The sequence below is a fragment of the Bemisia tabaci genome, chromosome 10 (assembly GCF_918797505.1).
Source record: "Bemisia tabaci chromosome 10, PGI_BMITA_v3".
Classification (NCBI taxonomy): Eukaryota; Metazoa; Arthropoda; class Insecta; order Hemiptera; family Aleyrodidae; genus Bemisia; species Bemisia tabaci.
The window spans coordinates 33,173,117-33,199,637 of NC_092802.1; the positions used below are offsets into that span (position 1 = coordinate 33,173,117).

A 26,521-nucleotide genomic window follows, 5' to 3' on the forward strand; every position below is an offset into this window, starting at 1 on the left:
AACAAGGATAAAATAACAAGAGCGGGCTAAAAATCAGCGCAAAATTATGATTGAATAGGTGCACCGTACAGGGTAACCCATAATTAAACCGCCACATGGAGAAAAAAACTTTGTGCGTGGGACCCGAAGTTGAGGTCATATGGATCTCTGAAGTTTTCGGATCACCTATCTAAAAATTTGAGGTCCAGCTGCCGAAGTTCACGTCATATATCTGAAGTACTTCGATATATACAGAAGGGTTCGGGTCACACATCTGAAGTACTCCAGTACATACGGAAGTGCCTCGATGTCTGACCCGAACTTCGGCAGGTCGGCCTCAAGTTTTCGGATGCGTGATCAGAAAATTTCAGAGATCCATACGACCTCAACTTCGGGTCCCACGCACGAAGTTTTTTTCTCCGTGCAGATTAGAAACTGAGGGAGAACTATGCTTGAAATTACCATTTTAGCGGTGCTCTATATGATTCCTTAGTTGATATCAGCCATAACTAGTAATAGCGGTATTTTTACCACTTTGTTGGTAATTTTACTGCGCGAGTAAAAATGGACCGCGTTTAGCAGAAAGGAGCCAATCCACATCCACTACTGCCAAATTTATGTGGGCAATTTAAAGTTTTTACAAGATAACTTTGATGTGGATTCCTTTAAAAATGTTGAGGAATTCGCTCCGTAAAATGGAGAAAATTCATTGAAATTGGTAAGAAATATCCGCGCAACCGTTGATCAACAACCTTAACCCCTCCTTGGGCGGTTATTTTTTTATGGACCAAAACTCAAAAAAGGTGGCTACAAGACCTCCAAAATATCGTAATCTCAGGTTAGAAAGGGATTTTAGGAGGTCCAAGAGAGAGCAAACAGTGGTGAGGCGCGTGAAAGATTCATTATCGATATTTCCCCATTTGAAGCTATGGAAAAGAATCGATTACTAAGGTGTTCGTTGCGGACGGCATGTTTATCGATCCTTTTCCATACGTTCAAATGGCAGATTAATCGATTTGTGGCAAAGCACGCCACGCCACTGAGAGAGAACTAAGTTTTTTACTTTGAAGGATGTAAATGCCACTGAAATCTTTTCTTAACTTGAGATTTTTAAATAGTTGAGGCAAAATTCAGAAAAAAACAAGAATTTTCCCTAAAATTTGGGGACCATAACTGCAACTTAGGGCGCTTTCAAAAAAAAAACTTAATTAATGTAAAAAATTCATGTCGACGAATATCACACGTTCCTGCAGTCTGGCCCTGTTTTCTGGGACATACTATACATCCGCAATTACATGATGGATAGGTGAAATTTTATTTCATGAGCTTTCAATCACTCATTCTCTTGAACGAAAATATTTATAAAACATATTACGCAGCGCGAATGAAACCAGATATTTCAGTTGATTAAAATGGTGTTGTGATAACAACACGACCAATTACACTGATTGGTCTACGGGGTGGATGGCAGGAGGCAGGTGTTGAAAGTTCAGCCCAACGCAACGCCACATTGTGGATTGACAGTGGCGTGGCATGAATTGCGATGTATCGATTGTTCTGCCATTTAAACCTTTGGTAAAGAATCGATTATTATGGTGTTCGCTGCAAACACCCTGTCTATCGATCCTTTTTCATAGGTTTAAATGGCATGACAATCGATATATCGCTAATCACGCCACGCCACTGTGGATTGAGTCAATCGGAGAAGTTGGACAAAATGTAGTAACTTTAAAAGCTCACAACTCCGTTTACACAAAACATAGTTGTTCTCAAAATGGTTTCACTGGTTTCCTCGTAAAATTTTCTTCTACGAGCACCCCTTGAGATTTGAAACTGACGAAATAAACATCAACATTTGCAGTTTTAGTCAAAAATTATAAATTTTCCTATAGAGTCGACTAAGGTGTCGATTAATATGTAATTTCAGTCGTAGAATCTGAATTTCTCATTTAAAAAACCCACCGACCTAATCATCAGACTATCATGACGTTGTTTTTAACTCTTGTTTATTGGTGAAAGGTATGAATAATAATTGTGGTAAATAAAACTTACCAGTTTTTTTAGTACATAGAAAGTATTTTTAACTTCCAATTAAAAGGATTATAAATTAAATAAGACAGGTGTTAATAACAACAATATATACAATGATTTCTATCGTATTAGTGAGTCTAAATAATATTATTCATTTCAAGATATTGTATTATATTTTATTTATTTTTTATATCAATTCTAAGATGGCGGCCAAAATGGGTTCTTTGGCGGGAAAATAGCCGTAGATGGCTTTACATAATTCAAGATCACCCTTCTCCTCCGCCCGCGGTAAGGCAATAAAACCGCGTCGCTCGAACTTCCGCACAACCTGTTGTTCCCAGCCATTGCTTTTTTCGCGCCGCGGGGGTGGCGGCGAGGGTGGGGGACGGAGGGGGGAGGGTGGCGACGCCTGAGGCGGACAGGTGGATGGCGAGGAGCCCAGCGAGACGGGGATAAGGTGCGAAACAATGTGAATTTGATGGAACACCACTCGCTTTGATTATTGATTTTATGGCGTTCATGGCGAGACCCGATCCCGGACTCGGAGCACAGATTCCCGATCCGCGGTCCCGAAAGCTATGAAGATTGATGAAGCCGCTTTATAGCCGGCTCTCGAGCGAACGGCCACCGCTTGGACCGATGGGGTACGTCCTCGGATATGAGCCATTGTTTCTGATTCTTGGATCGTGGAAGGGGCGGTTTTCGCCGGTTCGGATCCGAGGCTTCAGAGGGCTTGTTACCGGATACAGGATACAGGGTGATCCATTTTATTGCCAAATTCGGCTGGTTGAGCAGAGGTAATACATGAATGCAGCCGCATAAAAAATTTGGGATGATAGCTAGTTTTCCTGAATTTTGCCTCATAAACGGTGCCAAAATTAAGAAAAACTGGACCACTAGACAAGGTGCGAATTTAAGCAATATGATACATGTATCTGAACCATAATTTCACTTAAAACACGATTTACTCAGCGAAAATGACTGAAACCAACTCCTAACGAAGATATTAACGTTTATATTTTACATTAGTTACGAGGAATTTGAACTGCCCGCTCACAAGAAACTCAAAGCTCTACGCGAGTCGAATCGCGCACTACAACGGTTTCAAAAAGCTTCTCAATCGAGCAATATTCATTTCCTGCCATGTGTTGTTCAAACTATTAGCAATTTGCTATAGCTGAGCTAAAGCGTCAAGATTGAGGTTGCCAGATTTTTATATCGCAGGGACTGTCACTGTCATGATAACGTTTAGCGCGCAATGTGAATCACGTAGAGCATTGAGTTTTCACGAGCGGGTGGTTTGAATTCACGCATCAAGAAGCATTAAATATCTTCGTAAGGAGTTGATTTCGGTAATTTCAGTTATTCGCATCGTGTTCTACGTGAAATTTTAGTTACGAAACATGTATCGGAAAGCTGAAATTCGTACCTTGTCTAGTGGTCCATTATGATTTTCCAAAAAAAATATAAGCCATGACAAAAAGTTTTACTTTCACTCATAGGAACGCTCCTGCGATTTGACGGTTTAATCCTGGATTACCCTGTATTCTTTACCCTTTGCGCCAAGCTACCCGAGTGACGTACACAAATGACAGAATTCAATTCCGCGGTTCGACTTGAGTTCCCGGAAGAGAGCGGAATTCTCGCTTTAATTAACTACATATCTGTGTGTATTTCGCTACAATCCTGATGATACCTTAATTCTATCCAAAATCGATTGAGGCCGGATTGTTATCCGTGGAAGAGAGTAAGCTTTCTTGGAAATGATGGGATTCACTCATTGAATGTAGCTTGCAGAACGTCATATTCACCCCCATAAAGAAGCTTTTTAGTGACAACGTTTTATTTGAATGATGCATACTCTTCACACATGCTCGTATTTGGTGTCGAGGAAATTGAACTAAATTGAAAAATTGATGGAAAAAGTGCGAAACCACGTATCTCTATTCCGGTGTTTCAGAATTACAGATGCTCTTTGATTTTTTCGAGGAGAAACGAGCCAATTTAATTGCTTGATATTTATACACAATATTAAGCTAGCACTATTTAAAGTCATGAATGCGTCTGTTGCCCGCAAGAGATACGGCCAACTGAATGCATTTCCTCAGGGTCAATTCGCTCGGAAATCTCATTGAGCACACCTAAGTTGTCTGAAACCCACTCCTTAGCAAGCAAACTGCGTGGTTGTGTAATTTGTAACATGCTTCTTCAAAACCACGTATGCGGGCAGTTTTTCATATCGGCCGGCAGTCAGTTTTGCCCGGAGGATGGTATTTGCAAAATAAAGAAAGAAAAAGGTGACGAACGATTAAGGTGATTCGTCAAGCTCAATTGACGTGTTCGAACCGGCGTGCGATATATCACAATGATTAGGTCAAAAATCTCGGCGGATTTTGAATTTATAGCCAAACAAAGGACGATAGCCCCTGCGCAAGAGCCTAAAGAATCATTCGAAGGCCAAAAATCGGCAAAATTCAGAGAAATGAAAACAGAATAGTGTTTGGGATAAAACCTCGCTTTCGATTCAGCTATCGATTTCTGTAACGAATGCGAGGTTTTTTCCAAACAGGAACACAACAGGAGGTTTAGGCTCTTGCGCAAGGGCTATCGTCCTTTGTTTGGCTAAAAATTCAAAATCCGCCGAGATTTTTTACCTAATCATTGCGATATATCGCACGCCAGTTAAAACACGTCACTTGAGCTTGACAAATCACCTTAGAAACGATGGAAACCGTACAGTAGAAAAAGTTAGCGAAATCGTTTGTTTACTCAGGTTATTTGTTTTTACTGTTCTGCCGGTGCAAACTTGGTCGGCGGTGACGGTGGAAGCGGGAAACTTGAAAAAGCGTATTACAAACTACGCAGATTGCGCGCTGAGGAGCGTTTTTTTTATGTATAAAAAGTGGCGAATTTGGGCGCAAATATGACAATTCAAGCTTATTTGCGCCCAAATTCGCAACTTTTTACCTCACGCTTACAAAAAAAAAAAAAAAAAAAAAAAAAACTCTTTAGCGCGCAATCTGCGTAGTTTGTATCACGCGCTGATGTGTTCAACGTGATTCTCGAGCGAATTTACCAATGAATGGTGTATTTATCTGGCTGTGCCCTGCTAAAAATGGTGAGTACAAATGAGTAGAAAATCAAAGTCATATGAATAGAATTTCAACTTATAAAAATGCTGACCGAGTTTAAATATTAGAGCATAACACAGAGCGGTGCGGCATGCTGCCAGCGCGAAGTGCGCACTGGCGCCTACAAACCTAACGGGATACTTCACGCATTGCGCAATGCGTGAAGTATGCCTGTTAGGTTTGTAGGCGCCCGCCGCGCCGCGGAGTGCTACGGCGCTTCAAGCAACTATTTCGCGATAGAGGTGTTGCACAGTATCATACGAGATTGAAGGCGCTCCAACCTATCAGGAATGACATGCGTTGTTTTCCTTGCAAAATAAATCAAGATACTATGGCACAAAAAGAGAGCGGTAGTCCAAAAACTCACTAAGTCCTAGCATCCGTATTTAATAACATTTCGTACAATTTTGGAATTTCATTCGAGAAAAAAGTGAACTAGATTTAAGCAGAAACATTCTTGATTACGCTGTCAAGCAGATTTTATTTTGAATCAAGAATAAAATAGCTGAATGAAAGAGGGTTTCTGCTTGATGTAAGTGACCTTTCTTTTGATATAAGCATCTTTTCTCCTTTAAACAATCATTATTTTCTTAATAGAATTTCAACTCATATGAATAGAATTTCAACTTATATGAATAGAATTTAACTCATATGAGCAGAATTTCTCTATTCAGTTTTTGCCAACTTCTATGACTAGAGATTCCAACTCATATGACGTGACGAGAGATTTCAACTTACATGAGTTCAGCGTTGAATCTACCGTGTCCAATATCTCAGAAACTAGTCACCGCATCAAGAAAATCATAAGAACAAAATGTTCTTATTTCTCAAATTTACCTACTACGTCGGTGTCGTCACCTGGTCAAAAACACCATTTCTGAAAAATGAAAAAAATTGAATTCATATGAGTTGAACTTTTCTACTCTTATAAGTAAAATATTCTAGTAATACGGGTACGATTTCTACTCATATAAGAAGGGAATTCTACTCATGTGAGTCGGCGAATTCTGAATAGCCTACTCGTCATTTTTAGCAGGGATAGCTCTTGCTTGCAACAGACCTATTCGAGAAGCTCGTGAGGAACCTTACATATTGCTCCATATTAAGAGAGATTTTTGTAGACCGTGATTTGAAGTGGCTCCAGTCGGAAACTTTGTAGCCTCTCTCATCCGGCGGGATGGAGGCGGAATTACAGTCTTACGGAGCTTCGGGAAACTGTGAGAAAGTATTAAAAAGCGAACAAAAGCTCGCGAGGCGCGCAAAGGAACTCAAAGGCATTTTGATAAAGTGGCGGAGTCGCAAAGCTGGTTGTTTGGAATTTAAATCATTATCAGATTCTGGGCTTGTAAACGGGAAATTCCGCATCCAAAATGCTTGGAATTACTATCTTCCCCATCAACAGAAGACGAATGCCTTTTGATTTTAATTTGAGATTTAGTTGCAATGAGTGGTGCGCTTTCCCACTTTATCTCCTCTTTCGTTTATTATGTGGACGTATTTCTGCCAAACGGAACTATGTGCATCATGACGTGAGCCCTGTCATGCGTATATCTTTATGGGTCTCAGGGCTCGTGTCTTAATGCACATAGTTCCGTTTGGCAGAAATACGTCCATGTGTCCGAAAACATCTCGTTTCCTTTCCCTCTATACTCTCATCCTTGTTGTAGTTTTTAAGGGAAGTCGTGTCCATCAAAATTGCTCGGGTGAAGACATTTTAAATATTGATGGCTAAATGCGTCTCTTAATGAAAGAAACTTTTCCGAGAAAAATGTTGAGTCTTTTGTGGCGTTTTAAATATATTCAGTACTTTCCATCCCCTTGCTTACTAGAAATGAAACGGAAATACATTGACGGAGAAAATTCACGAGTTTCCACGATGTCTTCGGTCAGCAGTGATTCTTTTACGTTTTTATGTTTCAATATCCGTATTTAATCAACTGAGAATAACTTTCACTTCAGAGTTCGCCTTCAATAAATATGAATGCAATATGAGCGACTTTGGAGCACGAATAGTTGCTCGCAGTTGCTTTGGTACCTCTGCACTGTCTCGGCAATGAAAATGTCCTGTCTCTTGGTCATTCGAGATATCGACGGTGAAATTAGCAGACCACGTATCTCGGTTTGGGTAGTGTAGACTTTCTGTCATATTTTATTTTTTAAATGGAAACTTCTGAATGTCAATTTTTCAAACCTTTCTTGTTTTTTCTTCTCTATGCGAAGAAAACTCTGTGAAAATTTCAAGAAATGGTATTGACTTGAAATATGATAGACGCTCCGCAGCCCGTGACAAGATATACAAAAAAATTGCAATTTAAAAAACGGGTAACAAGGCTAAAATTTCACGAATAAAACCAAAACGTTTCGGTTTTATTCGTGAAATTTCTGCCTTGCTACCCGCTTTTTAAATGTTTTATTGGTTGACTCTCTTCAAAAAATAAATGTGAGCGGAAATTTTTAAACACCGCTAACGAGGAACGTGGTCTGGTAGTTTCGCCGCCGATGTACTCTCCGAAAAATTTTACCAAGAATTATAGAAAAACATTCTTGAGCAAATAAAACATGGGCGTCGAAATTTTGCAGCGCAGCGATTGAGGTATAGGTACATAAAGGAGTGTTTTTTTCTGGTTTCCCTTTTGATGAAGCATGATGAACAGGAGAGAACAGGACAAATGAGTAAATTGACCTGTGTATGAGACTAAAAATGCAGCTTCAAGGAAACAAACACCATAGACTGCTTTGATTTCACATAATAGTAGAGTAAGTATTACCGCTGTGCAATGAGTGCGACCAATAAAGGACACTTGTGTGTGTATAATGTTTCACCAGCTTGCGGATACCGTTTTATGATAACACAGCTCCCTTCAGTAGCAAATATTACGGTCAGTAATTTCCACAAGTCACTGAGGAAATTAAACGTACCACGGAGAGCTCAGAACGACTTCATCGAGAGGAATAAAGGACTTTGACGTGAACATGGTCAGTGGTGCAGAATATTTTTTCAGGTGCGGCAGATTGAATTCCGCGGTCGATGCTAGGCCGACAGTGGCGCGCTCTAGTACCAGACACGCGAACAACCAGCTGAGAAGGTTAGGAATGCGGTTGGGTTTGTTGTTATTGTGATACGGTGTGTGCAACATGCACGACGATTCACTTGCCCGTTGCGTCGGAGTTGTTACATAATAATTAATTTGCAAAAGCCCACTGGGCTTCTCGTCTTTTTCAGATAGGAAGTTCGTGATTACCGATACCTTATTTCGCGGTTTCCTTGAGTGTGCTGTTCTCATTTCGCGTTTTAATCTGTTGACAAAGTGTCAAATCGTGAGTTGCTTACTCCTTGTGATAAGGATTTCTTGCGGTCTCCTGTTCGTATTTTTGTTACTACTCTCGTACTTTTATTCGGTTTCTTCGCTTTTAAAATTTGTAGTTTTCGGAGCTGCTGTCTTCTCGTCATCGAATTGGATATGTACAGTTACAACGTGACGTCTGCTGAAACGCGGCTTTAACCTCCACTGTGAGTATGAGAATTCTGGTTGTTTTCTCTTCAGTTTTCCTGACATTGAAACCCTGTTGCATAATCGCAGTCACATAACCATCACCCAGGTTTTCAAGATTTTAATATGAGATGTGATTGTGTCTTGTCAATTTAGAAACTGCGGTAGGTTTTCAAATTGAGAGCCACTAATACTAGAATCCTGCCGTCAGGTGCAACAGGTGTTCCTGTCGGAGGTCTTGAATGCATGAGCTCCGATTGTAACGGCACCAAGCTAAAGATGAGTCACGTAATTCATGGTTTCTCACATTTTAGGGCTTTAATATCAGTCGTTCCATGACTGCTACAGTCGGTGCACGCTTTTGCTACCCATCAAATTCTTCGGAAGTACCCAGTGTCCAATTTCTATGGTAAAATTGTCCTTTCAAGTATTTTAATCCTTGCGGAGGAACCAAATCTACAAATTGTCCATGAGAGCCTTGTCATCATCTGCATACCGTAAGCAAGCAGTGTTAACTGCCGAGGATGTCAATTTTATTATTTTGAAGAAGCGGAGGGCAATCTTACAAGTAATACCTATTCCTCCACGATTTCTATAAAGGACTGCATCAGCATGTGAATTTGATTTGCAAGATTTTAGCGAGGGATTTGGATCACCCTAGTTACCTAGTTCAAATGCGAAAAATTACGTCATGAATCTTCATTCGTATTCAATTTGTGAGTCATTAGTTCATAAATCTGTTGCAATTCGAGATGTGGGTACGAAGTTTACTGCCGTTTAATGTTGACAACGAAATGTCAGGAATTCTACTTGAAACAATTTCTCTAAATTATAGGAGAATCTTGCCTCTCAGCATCTCTTGACTTCCGTCCCACTTCAACAGTCGAATTAATGCAAAAATATTACCTACCTAGGTTCAGTTTTTCACTTACTGTCAACCTCTGTTACAACCAAAAAAATTCTATCAAGACAATGTTGCGCTCACAACGTTTGATTTTCATACTGGCAGCATTGATGATAACATACTAAATTCTTGACCAGAGCTCTGGCCTATGGAAGGTTGAGAATAGATTAATTTAAACAGTGGCTGCAAGTCTTCAGTCCACTGAGTTTAGTTCTTGACGCTGATAAGTATTTTTTTCTGCAGGTCGGCTGTTTTATCAAATTGGGTTTAAAAGTGAGCCACATCCGCTCGCTGAATTGTCACCCAGATAGGAGATAAAGCAATTTTGTTTTTTGTCATTTTCTGTCATATAATTTGAAGTTTGTTTGGATCACTTAAGTAGTATCCTGTCATAATTTTTTACCAAGATTACTCTTTAGTACTAGTGAAACTTCTTAAAAATACTGGAACGATTGCAAAATAGGATTGACTTAAAAAGTATGTGTTATGGATAAGAGTCTTAGCCAAGACTAGTTGAAAGATTGGAAGACAATGTATTAAGCGTAACACGTTTCTAATTTCTCTTTAAATTTTTATAATGTCTTTAGACGGTAAATAGCTTATCTAATTTTTGATAAGCAGGAAAAAAAATAAGGGAAATCCTCGTTTGAAGTCGGGCCATAATTCTTTTTCTGAAAATCCTTTTAATCCATGCAATCTGCTCTCCAGACTTAAGCTTTAAATTTATGGCCATCAAATATTGTTGTTTATCTACACTGTTTACGCAGTCTTTCCAAGAGTACTTCTCTCGCAGTTCCCCAACAATTTTTGAAAATTTCAGGTGTTTACCTATCACCATCACGATTCACGTCCAATATTCTGCATCATCTTCCTCGTGATTATTCTCACCTAAATCTATCGTTTCGCTATGAAATCGATGCATTTCTAGCTGCAGTGTTGGTGGGGAATCTTAAATTTCTGTAGTTTAGGTATCCTACTCACCTATCTGACCTTTCTTGGTTTTTCTGTGAATAAGCTTGCAAGTTGTGCAATCGAAAATGCCCGGATTTTTAGACTGAAATATAATTTTGTATCTCGTGTCAGGCGTTTTAAAATATATTTTGCAAATTTTGTAGCATGTCTTCAGCTAAGAAATTTGCAAACCGCTGCCTATATTCTTTGGAAACATATTCCATCATTCTCACCTCTCGAGCTCCAATATAATAAAAATTAAGAGTTACTAGGTAAATAAAAAATCTTTTTTTTTTTTTTAAATGTTGGTGGATTGGAGCAATGAATGGCCACAAAATGGATGTTTTATTTTTCGTTGAAATCTTGTCAGAATTTCATAAAATATTTCACGGAAATGTCCAATTTTCCATACCACAAGACTCTTGCCTTTCACACCATCTTGGCCTCGAAATGGATGATTCATTTTTCGTCAAAACCTCCTTTAGATTTTTTAAAAATATTTTACGGAAATGTTCGATTTTCCATATCACAAGTCTCTTCCCTTTCACACCACCTTGGCTTCGATATGGATGTTTCATACCTCGTCAAAAACCTGTCAGATCTTCATGAAATATTTAACGGAAATTTCCAATTTTCCATACTATAAGTCTCCCTCCTTTCACACCACCCTGCACCGCAATGGAGCTCAGCCGTCGAGTCAGAGGATATCAAAAGTGACTCAAGCGTGCGAATATTAGATTAGTAGAAGGGACCGATAAGTGATAACTGATTAGAGATAGAAAGTGAGACTCCGGGATATGACAGCCAGGCCGGGGGAGACACCCTCCCCCTACCGCTACCCCCCCCCCCGTAATTCCCTCGGAGAAGGCGGTGCAGAAGGGGAGGGGGCAGTTGCCGAGGGCGAGAGTCTGGAGTCATTAGACTTGTCATCTCCATCGATTGTTTCCACAAGAGATCCCGATAATTGCTTTCCTGAGATTATCGCGGTCGCCGCACAGTGGGAACTAGCAGGCTGATTATTGAAATTGATATTTAAGAAGACATTGGGAGAATGGAGCGATCCTATTGGTTGAACGGGGCCGTCTCTAAATGGACATGTTGCATGTGTGAGGGATTTGCGATTTGACTATTGATTCTTACGTAAAAGTTCGCGAGAAACACGATGGTGCCACTGGTTTTCTCTGAAATCAACTCCCAAGCCCAAAAAAAGCTCTCAAGTTGAGACCAAAATGGAGGGAATATCCTACGCTATCCTGAGAGTCCACCTCCACATCAAGACAAACTCTCCATATTATTATATAAATCAGTGTGCGAGCAATATCTTTTAATTTTTTTTTCTTCCTCTTTATTTTTGCCAAAATCAAAGCTTTTGCGGAGTTTTCAACGAAAAAGATGCATTTCTAACAATTTTAGTCATAAATTTTCAATAATTCTTTCGCCGCTTTGAATTATCGCGGGCAATAAAAGGCGCGCCCGTGGGCAACCGATATAGCGCCTTCAACATTGTGGAGATACTTCCAACGATACACCGTTACGCATGCGTTCTGATGTGCAAATTGCCTACACTGCGCCTGACTGAGTGCACATCCACACCGCAATTCACGGATCGCGCGATCGAGCTTTTTTTGCACGCCGGAGTCTTCGGGAGAGGTTGGACACGACGTTTTTTACTACGTATAACCGCAAATGATGTTTATTTCGTCAAAGTACACTGGGAAAAAAAACCACATTGGATGTAGAGTCCAGACTCTTGAAAACATTGACAAGAAAAAATACTCTTGATTCAATCAGATTTTAATCCAAAGAAACCGCTCAATTGAGCGGCTTTGTTCTTGATTTAAGCTAGATTCTGATTGAATCAAGAGTATTTTCTCTTGTCGATGTTTTTAAGAGTCTGGACTCTAGATCCAATGTGTTTTTTTTTCCCAGTGTATACATTTGAGTATTCGTGAAAGAAATTCTACTAGGAAACCAATAAAACCCCTTTCGAACCTCTACAAGTCTACATCTACAATTTGTATTACGAAGAAACATGCTTTTAAAGTTTCCACATCATGTCCGAGCTCTCTCATTGACTCGCTCCTCTGTGCGATGCCAGGACGCACTTGGAAACGCGTGAAGGGTGATGAAGACCGTCCTCGCCGGATCGCGGGAAAACTGTTCGCCACGCTGCCGTGTTAAGGAAAAACGCCGTATGAACATTCGAGAGTTGCCAAATTTCCTTCAATTAAATGTTTATTTTCGAGGAAAGTTATGAATATTTTCCCTTTAAATTTTCAGGAACTTCAGGTGCAATTGCAAACAGCATTATCTGAAAAATTGGAAGAAAAATTCATAAATTTACCAGAAAATTCGTGTTTATCAAAGGAAATTTGGCAACGTCTGAAGGTTTATATGTCGTTTTTCCACAGCACGGTTTTGTGAAACGGGCAGTTATTGCGTCTATCTGGCATCTATGGCGAGGACTCCACGCTCGACAAGGCGTGTAATTGAAAAGGTTATGTCTATTACTTCGACTCGTGTAGTTGCCACGTTCGATTATTTTACGTGAAATGATATCCGATACTCAAGAGGGTCGTTATCTGGGAGAAAAGGACCCCGGACCCCGCCGCCGTGTTATCACAGAAGAGAGCAATACAGAGAAGCAGTAAGCTCGAAAATGGAAGTTTATGCCTAGAAAAAAGTCCTAAAGTCTAGAATCTTAAAAAACTTGACAAGAAAATTATACACTTGATTCAATCGGATTTTTGCTTGAATCAAAAGGAAATCGACTTAAATTAAGAGGCTGCTTGGACTTCTCTTACTGGTAAAACACTACCCTAAGTTCCCTTCTCTTTTTTCCTAGAAAATCTTTTAATCAGTGAGAAATGGTTCAATCATTAATGGAGCGATTACATAATGAACATCCAGGGGTAGCCTACCAAAGTCTGTAGATTAAGTCATAACCACGTAAAAGAAAATTCATCGTGTAGCTGTGTGATTGTAGTGAGCCAACTCAAGGAAAGTCCTAGATTTATAAAAAACTGTGTAATAGGTTACTCATTTTTGTCTCTATGAATATATTCATTATGAGTACTGATGGAAGGACATAATCAGTAGACAGTTCTCGACGGAATTTTCCTTCCTTTCTCAGACGAATTCCCAAATTATTCGAGGATTAGAGATTTCCATGCGTTGCCGTTTTGAAGAGAAAATTTGTTATTTTATTGCCTCAAAATCCGTCCTCAGAAAAACCCAAGTTTTCTTAGTCAAAGCGGTCACTCAGAAATGTCTTTGGTCGAGACTATTAATTGGTGTATGAAAAAATCAAGCAAATGTTTTTTTAGGGGTGCAGAATTTTTCCAAACCAAGGACCGAGCGGTCGTTCGCGAACTGCGTAGGCAAGGGGAAAATTGCGAAGGCTACGACCTTGAATAATGGGTGTACAAAATGTATTACGTTTTGATCAAATACGCTCCATTTTTCCGCACACCTTCCGAATCTGTGTATGCGCGCACGCGCTGCCCTACGCTAATCCTAATCTAGCCGTGCTAAGGAAAAACGCCGTATGAGCATTCAGGCGTTGCCAAGTTTCCCTCGATAAAAATCGAATTTACTGGAAAAATTGTGAATATTTTCCCCCAAAAATTACAGAAATTTTTTACGCAATTTAATCTAAAATATCTGAAAATTTCAAGGAAAAAGGTTCATGAATGCCGTCAAAAATACACATTTTAGCAAGGGAAATTTGGCAACTCTCGAATGTTCATACGGCGTTCTTCCTTAGCACGGAAGTAATAGCGAACGCATCTCGGAACTTGAAGCCGAGAGCGAGACTGGAGATCGGGGAGACGGCGCGATGCTTGAAGTATTCCGACAGTTTTGCAGGCGCTTGCGTACTGCGTGATACAACTATTTCGACTTCCATGTATGTAAAATTGAGTATTCACGAAATGAAGGAGGACGTGAGCTCTTTTCGGCTGACTCGGAGATTTTAACGTATAGGTAGAAATTTGGACAGGACAGGGAAAAAATTTGTGGTACAACTATTTCGACATCCAAGAAGGTAAAATCGCATGCTCTTTTCGGCTGATTCAGAGACTTTAACGCATGCGTAGAAAAGTTAGATTGGGCGAAATGTGTGATACTACTATTTCGACTTGCAAGTAGGTAAAATTAATTATCCACAAAATGAAGGAGAACATGGTGTTCTACTTCATCCCAACTATTTAGATCGTCAAGCCCAACTTTCAGTTTGTGTAACTGGAAGTACGGCTCGTATAACCGAACTTGTGAGGTTAAAAAAGCTGATGAAAGAAGTTTGGTTACATGAATAAGAAAATCGGTTTTAATCTAAAGAATGAACTCTCAGCATATGATTTAACGAAAACTTATGAAAAGGATGTTGATATTTTGTAAAAATTAGCGGAAGCGATTGCATTTTTTAGAAAATTGTCGTGTAAATGTTGATTGTTTTTTAAGAAAATTATTCCACGAGTGTTGAATCATTGAAAAGTTACTGCGAAAGCGTTAAATTTATTTCATTAGAAATTTTCCAGGAAATCATTGTATTTGTTTAGGAAAATTAATGCCACCGCATTTAATTTTTAGAAAATTACTACAAACGCGCTATTTTTGTGGTGAAAATTACTGCGAACGCGCGATGCCATCGTGTGTAGGCTGAATTCCTGGTTGCTTGACACTGCGTAGATCGAAGCACTCTCAGCCTAGTGGCGATTTTCCAAGTCGGCAACTCTGTTTTTCCTCCGTTTAAATCCATTAAAAATATCGATTTTAGGTGAGGCAGAATCGATTGTTTTACATACATTTACATGGAGGAAAAACAGTGTTGCCGACTCTCAAAAATCGCCCTTGCTTTCTGCATCTCTGTTTTTTTTTCTTTCTACAGTAAACCACGAGAGATGCTGCAAGCGGATTGTGAAAATAACATAATGACACGCTTGAATAATAATAAAAACATGACTTTTTTACTTTTAAGCAGATCAACCAAATGGTGTTGCGTGTAAATCCAGTAACGCGCAGTATTTTTTTGTTGTTGTAAAAATAACTTGTCGTATGAAATATCCGCCGTGTCATTGCTAAAACCAACTATTCTGGGCTAAAGAAAATCGCAGTGTGAGCATTTTAAGGCCACCACATTTTTTCAAATTAAATACGAGTTGCTGAAAAATTGAAGATTTTTTTGGACGATTATTCCTCTTCTGGGCGAGTCTTTAAATTTTGCTGAAAATTGTGTCATAGGTACACGTGTAATACAGTAGATTTGAAAATTGCAAGGTAAAATTTTCTTGACATTTCTCAAAAACACAAATATCTAGAGACATTTGGCAACTTTCCAATGCTCATGTGGCGTTTTTCGGTAGCACATCAACACAAAATGATAAAAACGCGACGCCATATAAAAGAGTTAAGACTCTCAAAAGGATCGTGACTATTTTCAGATGAGCCGTGGGTTAGATCACAGTACTAGTCTGTTGGGGTCCAACTAAAATGGAACATCTTCCCTTTTAGAAACATTATTTTTTGAGCTTTACTGAATGTTAGTGGCGAGGTGTGAGTGATCGACTGTCGATTTTTCCCCATTCGAAGCTGTGGTAAAGAATCGATTATCCTGTTTATCGATCTTTTTCCATAGGTTTAAATGACAGACCAATCGATCTATCGCAAAGCGCGCCACGCCACTGCTGAATGTCCGAAACGCGAGGATTACAGGACCCTTTTACTCACTCAATCATGCCTGACGTAAAATACTTTGACGGAATTCCAGGAAGCACCGGATAGAATTTTTCCCTACGACCTACCAAAAAGAGATTGTTTCAGTCTCATTTTCCGCTTTTTTCTTTTTCAAATTTTATTTTCACTCCCGTCAACCGCCCCCTAACAATTACACGACCCGGCTATAAAGAGAGCAGTTCGGACTGAAAAATGCTGCTCATCGTTTAGATTAAATTCTTTCGACAAATTCTGCAGGGAGTAAATTGAATAAATGTTTTTTCGTTCGACGGCGTATAATAATTACTGTCAGCGTTATTCGGTCGAGCCGGGCCGGTTATTTCATTTTATTTTAGAGAAATTTACTCAAGAGAGAATCATTCTCGCCCACGCTTGAACAGTATCGGACTTTAATATTCGTCACGCACACGTCCATACACCCTCGCTCACTTCACTGGAAAAAAAAACACATTGGACCTAGAGTCCAGACTCTTGAAAACATTGACAAGAAAAAGTACTCTTCATTCAATAAGATTTGAGCTTAAATCAAAAGGAAATCCGCTCAAATTAAGAGGCTTGGTTTTTGATATAAGCAAACATTCGATTGAATCAAGAGTATTTTTTCTTGTCGATGGTTTTAAGAGTATGGACTCTAGATCCAATGTGTTTTTTTTCCAGTATGCTCGCTCACTCTCTGTTTCCTGAGGGACCTAAATAAATCTAGAGAGGTGCGGTACTAAAGTGTGGTTTTTGGCAAAATGTATAATGGACCGCTAGATAAGGTACAAAATTAGCATTCTGATACTCGAATAAAAAGTTTAAAAAAAAAAAAAAAAAAAAAAAAAAAAAAAAAAAAATTAAAACTTTTTATTTACGTGAAAACTTGTGCGGTAATTAGCTCCCTCATTTTATATTATTCTGATACTTGTTTCGCAATCCAAATTTCACGTCTCTTCGTCTAAAACTACGCCTTAGTGCATGCCATATGAAAATCCAAATGTTACCAAATTTCCCCCAATGAAGCCTTCGTTTTTTTTTTTTAAAAAAAAAGAAAAATCTGAATTTTATGTTGATAATTTTCAGATCCTGTTTTAGATAACATTGCGAATGAAACTCTTTGAAAAATTGGGAGAAGATATTTACAAGTTTTCCTGAAAATTCATATTTTATCAAAGGAGATTTGACGTGTCTTGAAGGCTCATACGCCGCGCGTTCCTCCTCAACTTAGCACAAGGGCAATTCTTGAAAAATATCAGCACGGTTTTCCATGATTTAAACGCATTTAAAGTAGGTAATTGATTCCCTCACCTAAAATCGATATTTTTAATGGCTTTAATGGAAGAAAAACAGTGTGGTGATAGGTCAAAATGTCCAAAAAAAAATGTCCAACAAGCAAGAATGTCCAGAGTTGAGAATGTCCATATTTTAAAAATGTCCAAGTATCTTAAATGTCCAATACTGGTTTTTTGGCCAAAGACAAAAATGCCCAAAAGTCCATTCCCTTTGCAAAAAAATTAGAAGGTGGCGACATTGTCGGCTTGAATACTAAATAAATTCGAATCCATGGAGACGACGGGGAAGATTTGAGAATCTTTTTTTCTTGAACTAACCTCAGTTGTGAAACTTTTTGGCTTTTGTAAAATTTTCGTTGTTACAAAAGGTGGTTACAAAGGCCTCCCAAAAACGTGGTGTGTTTACGACTTGGTATTAAACCAACTACACCGGACTAACAACGTCGTCGAGTCGTACCACTCCAAGTATCAGAAAATGGTGAAATCCCATCATCTTAATATTTGGAAATTTATAGAATATATGCAGAAAGATCAAAGGGATACAGAACAGCTCTGCCAACAGCTCGACTTGGGTCATACGCGGATCAAACAACAAATTTCAAAGAAGTCGAAAAGAAATCAGGAGAGAATCCTACAGCGCGTCCAACGCTATCAAGAATTCAAAGATGAAGATGACATTCCACGGTACCTAAGGGGCATTGCCTATTACATTCGAGTTTCCAACGAGCCCGAAGACGAGAATAATGAGGAAAGTGATCAAGAATGAAGAATATCTAGAAACAAAAATAAATGGACTTTTGGGCATTTTTGTGTTTGGCCAAAGAACCAGTATTGGACATTTCAGATACTTGGACATTTGTAAAATAGGGACATTCTCAACTCTGGACAATTTTGCTTGTTGGACATTTTTTTTTGGACATTTTGACCTATCACCAACAGTGTTGCCAAATTACAAGAATCGCGACTGGCACGTTAGTACGAAACGATAACATACGATTATTCCCGCGAGTAATTTTTCATTTAGGTCAGAAAAACAGGATTACGTAATCGCTTTCAAGAATTAACAAAGAATAAGTCCCCCGAATCAAATCTGTTGAATGCAGTTCCTCGGAACTCTACGTAATTACCGATGAGTAAGTGTTTCAAGTTGTTAATAAATTGAACCCACTTCGTCGCTCCTCTGACGTAAGGGCGTATCTTAATTTCAACTTGAACCCTGTTTTACATATAAATCTATGCTATTTGAGGCCCATGCGGAAATCGGGATACTCCCTTACGTCAGAGACACTACGACGTGATTACAGCGGGGGAGCGGTGTGGAGCAGAGGCGTGGCGTGCTTCGATAGATATCGATATTTCCCCATTTGAAGCTACGGTAAAGAATCGATTATTAGGTGTTCGTTGCGAACACCCTGTTAATCGATCCTTTTTCATAGTTTTAAATGGCAAATCAATCGATATATCGCAAATTACGCCACGCCACTGGTGTGGAGTCGCTTCAAATCCAGACCCGCACGAAACGCACGCGTCCTTAAGGTGTCCGTCATCTTACAATAGCTGTATTCTGTACTGTACATCGTGCGAGTTGCCATGTGGTTCGGAGAATAATGTCAGGTGTCGAATAAATAGTTTTAGAGCTCCACTGCCGTTCTGAGGAAGAACGCTGTATGAGCCACCAGGCGTTGCCAAATTTCCTTCGACAGATCACGAATTTGCATCGTGTATCGTAAAAAAAATAGCAAAAACTGCACTCATGCGCATTGCTCTCCAAGCCCATCACCCGTAAATTCGATGTGTTTGAGGCCCTTAAGAATTTCAGCTCTTAAAATTTAGGGTAGGTTATCATTTTCCCTGCTTTTCATAAATGTTGGTCCATAACTGTTGTTCAAATTGGGGGAAACGATGATTTTCTCAACAATTTTGGGGCGGGGGCGCACATCTGACCGGGGACATTTTTGAGGAGAAACTTCATAGAAAAACAACATTACTTTTTTAACCGAATTAAAAAGCTGCTACAATGTGGTAGTCCAACCCTTGAACACCCTGTATATGCTACTATGCTAAGGAAGACCGCCGTAGGACCCTTCAGACGTTGCCATGTTTCGTCTAGCGAAAACGGATCTACTGGAAAAACTTGGAATATATCTCTTCAAACTTTTCTGACAATTTTTTTTGCACTTCAATCTAAATTATCTGAAAATTTCAATGAGTATATTCATGCATTTCCCCAAAAAGGCATGTTTTATCCCGGAAAAGGTAATCTCTCGAATTAAAAATATGGCGTTCTGCCTCAGAGTGGCAGTAGTGCCACAGTTTTTCAAAGGAAATATGATAAGCGCGTGCGTATCGTAAAATAAGTCGAGAGGTTTCCGATACTTCTTTGTATAGGATGGCTTCCGTCAAGAGCAGAGATTAAACGGTTTAACTGGTTTGAGATATCAGCAAACACAAATCCATCGGGTATCAGCGTAAAAGTGGCTCCTGCCGCCAATTGAACTAGCGCTAAGATAGACTTTGGCGAAACTTAACAGCCTTTTTCTGCGAGAAAATGTTTTTCAATTTCTGCAAGTATTAGATTACAGCCGTGTTGGCTTCGCTTTTTTCTCGTTCAGTGTTCCAAGAATCTTTGGAGCAGAGTAGCGAAAGTCTCAGGAATTTTCACCTCTCGAGTAGCTTTTCCGAGAAAAAAATGAGTTGACACATAATCGAGGATTTTCGTTCTTTTATTTTTTCATCCACATTCGGGCATTCTGGTGCTTACAATTCCAGGTTTAGGTAGTAAGCATTCCTATGTCGATGGCTAAAGTTGAAAAATGAGTATTTCTAAGTGTGTTTTATTTTCTTAAAAGAAAACTAACCAAAATATTCCCTTGAAATGCTTGTCGGATTGTTATGCACGAGTGAAGATAATTAATTCTTAAAAGTTCTTGAAAAAAACTGTCGGCAAGCTTTCCTTTGAAAAATAAACATAGGCGGATATTTTCAACGCCGCAATCAGAGTTACGCATTTGTCAAATTCAATCATCGATTTGAGACGATGAAATTTTTTCGCGCAAATTCTCTTTTACAATGAGGAACTACCATCTCTAACTCACCCATTAAAACACTTATCCAGGCCGGGAAACTAGTGGCAAATTCGTTGTTTCTAAAGTGGGCCAGAAAAAGTAGCTCCTGCTTCTAAGTGAAAAACGTAATCCAGAGTACCCGAATAGCGAGTATGGATCGTTTTATGGAGGGCTTAGGGCCCAAACAAGCAGCCAACCTTCCAACATACAAAATTTCACTACCAATCTTCAGATTTCAACATTATTTAAACCATAACGGGAAGAATGTTCATAAATGACCGTTCTTCCACAAAAATGAGTCAATTAGGTAATGCAAAAACTACGTAAAATACGTGCTTTAGAAAAACGACGGATCGTAACAATTGTAATCGTAAATCGTTCTGGATCATTTAAATCTGTAAGTTGGCTGCCCTTTTGGACCTTCACTTTATTCGCAGAGGCATCGGAGAAGGCCTGATGGATTTTCGGAATTTCACACTCGTCCATACTCTCCCTATACAGTATACAGGTACTCTAATACTGGAAAAAAAAAAGAAAACACCTTGGATCTAGAGTCCAGACTCTTAAAAACATCGACAAGTAAAAGTACTGTTGATTCAATCAGAATCTAGCTTAAATCAAGAACCAAGCCTCTTGATTTAGGCGGATTTCGTTTTGATTCAAGCAAAAATCCGATTGAATCAAGAGTATTTTTTCTTGCCAATGTTTTCAAGAGTCTTGCCTCTAGATCCAATGAGTTTTTCCCAGTGAATGTAATCCAAATATCCGTGAAAACATGATTTTAAATGCAATCCGACGGCAATGGTCTTGCGCCACCAATATTCACACTGCGCGTTCTAAGCGTCTTTATCTGACGCATCGTGATTCGAACAGCAATAAAAACTATTCACACGCGGATGAACAAAAGGAACGAAGTCGCGCGTGTAACACAAGCGAAAACAAACCCAGAAAAAAACGAGGGGGGAAAAAATCGGCCAAGCACCCTCGTAAAGGATTAAGTACTTAGTATTTCCTCTTCGCCGTATCAGCCCCGTTTACGCGTTTCACTATCAACACTTTTCCTCGGATTAACGCTTATTTAACCTACAGTCGAAGGAGTCCAAGCCGGAACGCTTAAAACTATTGCCGCTAATGACTGTATGGAACTTGTGCTCTCATAAAAAGGGTTCGATGCTGCCGAAATTATTAGAGAAATTCCCTCATTACCAACCAAGTGATACTCAACTGCGGATTTGTTTCTAAACAGTGGCGTCTATTTTGCAACATATCGATTGATCTGCCATTTAAACCAATGAAAAAGGATCGATAAACATGGTATTTGCAACGAACACCTTAATGATTGATTCTTTACCATGGTTTTAAATGAGGAAATGTCGATTATCAATCATTCACGCCTCTTTACTGATTTATCCCCTTGACCTATTGCAACCACCCGCTTTCACCAGTAGGATCAACCCATTTCCTCTTTGCCTCCTTTGTCCATAGCTTTGTCTATTAATTTCAATAATCAGCCAGCTGTAGGCTGATTATTGAAATTGATGGAGAAATATATAGACAAAGGAGACAAATAGGATATGGAGGGATCATATCGGTGGAAGCGGGTAGTTGAAATGGACAAAGGAAGTAGGTAATAGACTAACTAACTGAAAGCAACCTACGAGAGACCCCATAGTTAGTCCATCATTTACCCCCTTAGTCTATAAGAACCACCCATTTCGACCAATAGAATCGCTCCATATCACCTATTTCTTCTTTCTCCGTAGCTTTGTCTATTAATTTCAATAATCAGCCAGCTGGAGGAGGGTGGCCAAATTTCATGAAAAATAAAATCTTGAAATTTCACGTAAAATATTTAATACAATTTCAGAAAATAGAGGATATTTTAAAAATCAGGTTCCTTTTCATGTTTCGCAAAATGTAAAAATTGTGACTTTCTTCTATTTTTGTGTATTCGAGTGCGGGTCGCATATTCTAGCCCCTGAAAAACATGAAATTTTTCACTGAAATTTCCAATCCTTCATTTTTTTCTTACGTTTCATGCCACCCTGATCTGGAGCTATTGCTCTACTTGACGCACGGCTGGCTTGGGGAGTATATCTCTCTGCCACCAGTGACGTCATCACTACGCGTACTACGAGTCCCGCTCGTCCCACGTGTCTCTCAAAAAGCTCAAAGTTTTCCCTCCCCCATCCGGATTGGGGGGGGGGGGGGGGCGGCGGCGCGTTCAAAGACACCGGAGCACTTTATCCCGGGCACCCGTTTCGGTTGTTTACGTGTCGTCGTCGAGGATGCTCCTGATGGGTGCGCTCGCCGAGTCGCGAGGGCCGCGCGGGTCGGGGCTTTGAGCTCGGAGGACAACGCGCGCCGCACACTGGACCGAGTCAACAGGAAAACTCGGACAAGATCTGGGAACTTCCGAAGCTTACATCTTTGAAAATTTGACACAATACAGTGCACGGTGATTCGATGGATGCCATACTTTGTGTCAGAACGACGTGCGACATATCGCATCGATTGGTTCCATTTCTTCAGCTACTCGTCATTTCTCTCGAATTTTGAGATAGCAATTCTGTAGTCAGGAGACTGAAGAATTCACGCACCAATTTTGACGAACAAATTCAACGTATTAAAGGCGTAGTATTTTTAGAGGAAAAATATCGCATTCAATACCGCTATCGAAACTGCACTCGAATGCGATGTTTTTCCTCTAAAAAAAGTACGCCTTCATTAGGTTGAATTTGTTTGTCAAAATTGGTAGGTGAATTCTTTAGTCTCCTGAAATCAGAATTGCGATATCAAAATTCGAGAAGAATGACGAGTAGCTGAAAAAATTGAACCAATCGATGCGATATATCGCATGTCGCTCTGACACAAAATATAGCGTCCATCGAATCACTTTAAGAGTGATTTCATTGGTTTTTTCGTGAAATTTCCCTTCAGGAACGCCTCATGAGATTGAATTTGTGACGTAATAAACATTAAAATTTTAAATTATCGCTAAGAATTCAATGTCCGACCTCTTCTATTAGTTCGTTCCACTGTGCGGCGAGAGTGGAGCACGAGTGGAACAACGCCGCCGCTCCTTAAAGATGTCGTTCAATCGAGTGGGCCCCGAGTACAGGGTACTCCACCTTATCACCCCTTCTCCCTCCTACCCCCCACTTCGGGGTCCCCCGCTTTTCGCTAATAGACGTACGCTCTCGGGTGCACTGCCTGCGATTCGCACGGTGGCGCGATGTTCGTGGCTCTGGATTTCCAGCGGATTCTTGAAGACGAGAGTTTTTAAAAATGTGCGATAATCGGCCTGTTACGAACTTCAGCTAGAGTGAAAAGGAGAGTTAGTTTTTACATTGGAAAAAAAAAACACATTGGATCTAGAGTTCAGACTCTTGAAAACATTGACAAGAAAAAATACTCTTGATTCAATCGGATTTTTGCTTGAATCAAAACGAAATCCGTTTAAATTAAGAGGTTTAGTTCTTGATTTAAGCTAGATTCTGATTGAATCAAGAGTACGTTTTCTTGTCGATGTTTTTAAGAGTCTGGAATCTAGATCCAATGTGTTTTTTTCCAGTGTATGGTTAATGGCTCAAAAATCACGATGAGCGCATCGGGAAGGTCTAAAATACATTCTTAACTTCGAAATCTGCGTAAGAAATTCAAGTTTCCTTAAACTTCTCGTTTCCAAAACGATACTACGGCACAGGTGAAAATTTCTTAGAAGTCGTTCCATCCAATCTTTGAGTTGGAGCGAGAAAGTTAAAAGCACGATTTCCAAGTACAGTGATATGAGAGTGGCAATCATTAACAGACTCTATGGTCTAAAATCCCATTCACCAAAACTGAACCGGTCTCTGTTAGATGGGCTTAAGGTGATTCGACGGATGCCATATTTTGTGTCAGAACGACGTGCGATTTATCGCATCGATTGACTCTATTTTTTCAGCTACTAATCATTTTTCTCGAATTTTGAGATCGCAATTCCGTTGTCAGGAGACTAAAGCACTCACTTCCCAATTTTAACAAACAAATTCAACGTAATAAAGGTGTGGTTTTTTAGAGAGAAAACATCGCATGTCATACTGATATCGAAACTGCACTCGAATGCGATATTTTCTCTCTAAAAAAACCGCGCCTTATGAAGTTGAATGTCTTTGTTAAAATTGGCAAGTGAGTGCCTTAGTCTGCTGATAACAGAATTGCGATCTCAAAATTGCAGAAAAATGACGAGTAGCTACAAAAATGGAACCAACTGATGCGATATATCACATGCCGTTCTGACACAAAATATGGCGTCCATCGAATCACCTCAAGTCCTAATACTCGTGAGCCCTAACGTCCTGCGTGATTAACGAGAGCCAGCGCTCACGAGTTTTTGGACTTTTACGCCCGTCTAACAGAAACCGATTCAATTATGGTAAATGCTACCAGTTGTCTGGTTATCCTTACTATACAATCTCACTGTGACCAGAGTGAAGTAGACTCATGATTGAATTTACCATTCCTCCGGTTAAAGCTATACGTTTTCAGTGAATACCACTGTGCGCCGGCTGATAATTTTACGTGACGAGAGAGTGAAACAAGGAGCCGATAACGTGTCGGAGACTAGAGAGGTAGCACTCGAAAAGACAACTTTTTGAAGAGTGGCAAAACTTCGCACCCCGCCTCCCCCCTTCCCCATCCCCAACCACGCGCATTGTCGTGAGACGGGGGTAGTTTTTGAGATGTGCAAGGGGCGCGCAGGGAACCATTCGGTTTCGAGCGCTTTTACCGGAGGAATTTTGTTTTTGTACGGAGGGTGGTTGCACGCTCAGCGACTCAGCCAGACATTGTTTTCTTGGATGAGGGGAGGAGGAAGAGGTGGTAAGGCCAAAAGAGTCTAATATTTTATGTCTAATCGTCGTTTCCCCTGGAAAAGAACGTAAGTGCATTTCAATGTTGCCCAATTTCCACCCGCAATTTGCATTATTACCTCGAAAATCTTGGTTATTTCTACCTGAAAATTTTACTGATTTTTCTCCTGATCTCGTACAAAAATCAGAAAAATTTTGGACAACAATCGCACAGGTACATTCTTGTGAAAAATTAGATTGTTTTAGTAAATTATGCTGCCTTGGATTGGAGTTATGTTCCTTCGTCCGAGAGACGACGCAACAAAAGGGTATAAGAGTAAAAATCATGGTTTCTCGGACGGAAGAACGTAACTCCATTCCAAGGTTGCCAAATTCATCGGAGCATTTTAATTTTTAATAAGAGCGTATCTGTCTAATTTGCCTACAAAATTTTTCTGATTTTTGCGTGCGATCAGAACAAAAATCAATAAAAATTTCAGTTACGTTTTAATGCTTAATAATCGGATTTTTCCAGTAAATTTTACACAGAAAACAGGACATTTTTAGATAATTTGGAAGTCAGTTGCAGAAACTGGAGATTCTAATGTATTTTTCTATATATCTTGCGGTTATGTAAAGCTGCTATCCTCAAGGTTCGTTTTAAGTCAAAAATATCCAATGAAAATAGATGAAGATGTCGTTGTTTCAGTTTCTGTCTGCAGCAAGACTGCCAGGAGTGCCAGGTTGTACGATCATAAGTAGATATTTTACATGGGTTTAAATGGGGAATTTTGCTGATTTTTAGCACTATGTGGCAACAGTGGCTCAGCAGCTTGCGTATAATCACAATCAAGAAGTGAATTCCACGGAACCTCTATCGAGATTGTTGCACTTTATTTATGCCAGGAATGAATCATATTATTTTTTAATTCCCCTCGCAAAAATTGATTGTTCTACAGCACTATCATGGTGATAAATTCAAGGTCTCACTGCTGTCAGTTATGATTAATGAGTTTTGTTGCAATTTCTCGTCTAACGTTGTAGGGTCTAAATATTTATGATTCTCATTCTCAAAATAAAGTGAAAAGATTGAAGTCCTGAAGTTGTGCGAGTATGCAGTAAGACAATTGCAT

At 39.6% G+C, this 26,521-nt stretch overlaps 1 protein-coding gene across 2 annotated transcripts in view; it reads left to right on the plus strand.

Moving 5' to 3' along the window:
* Glut1 (Glucose transporter 1) overlaps nucleotides 1-26,521 on the plus strand; it is a 204,750-nt gene that overhangs the window by 105,093 nt on the left and 73,136 nt on the right. The window contains exon 1 of one of the 2 annotated variants that reach the window (XM_072304977.1): nucleotides 8,243-8,652. The exons of the other annotated variant lie outside the window; for it this stretch is intronic. The gene's annotated coding sequence lies outside the window, so the exon portion shown is untranslated. Of the gene's footprint in view, nucleotides 1-8,242; nucleotides 8,653-26,521 lie in introns of those variants that run through there. 2 annotated transcript variants of the gene reach the window in all.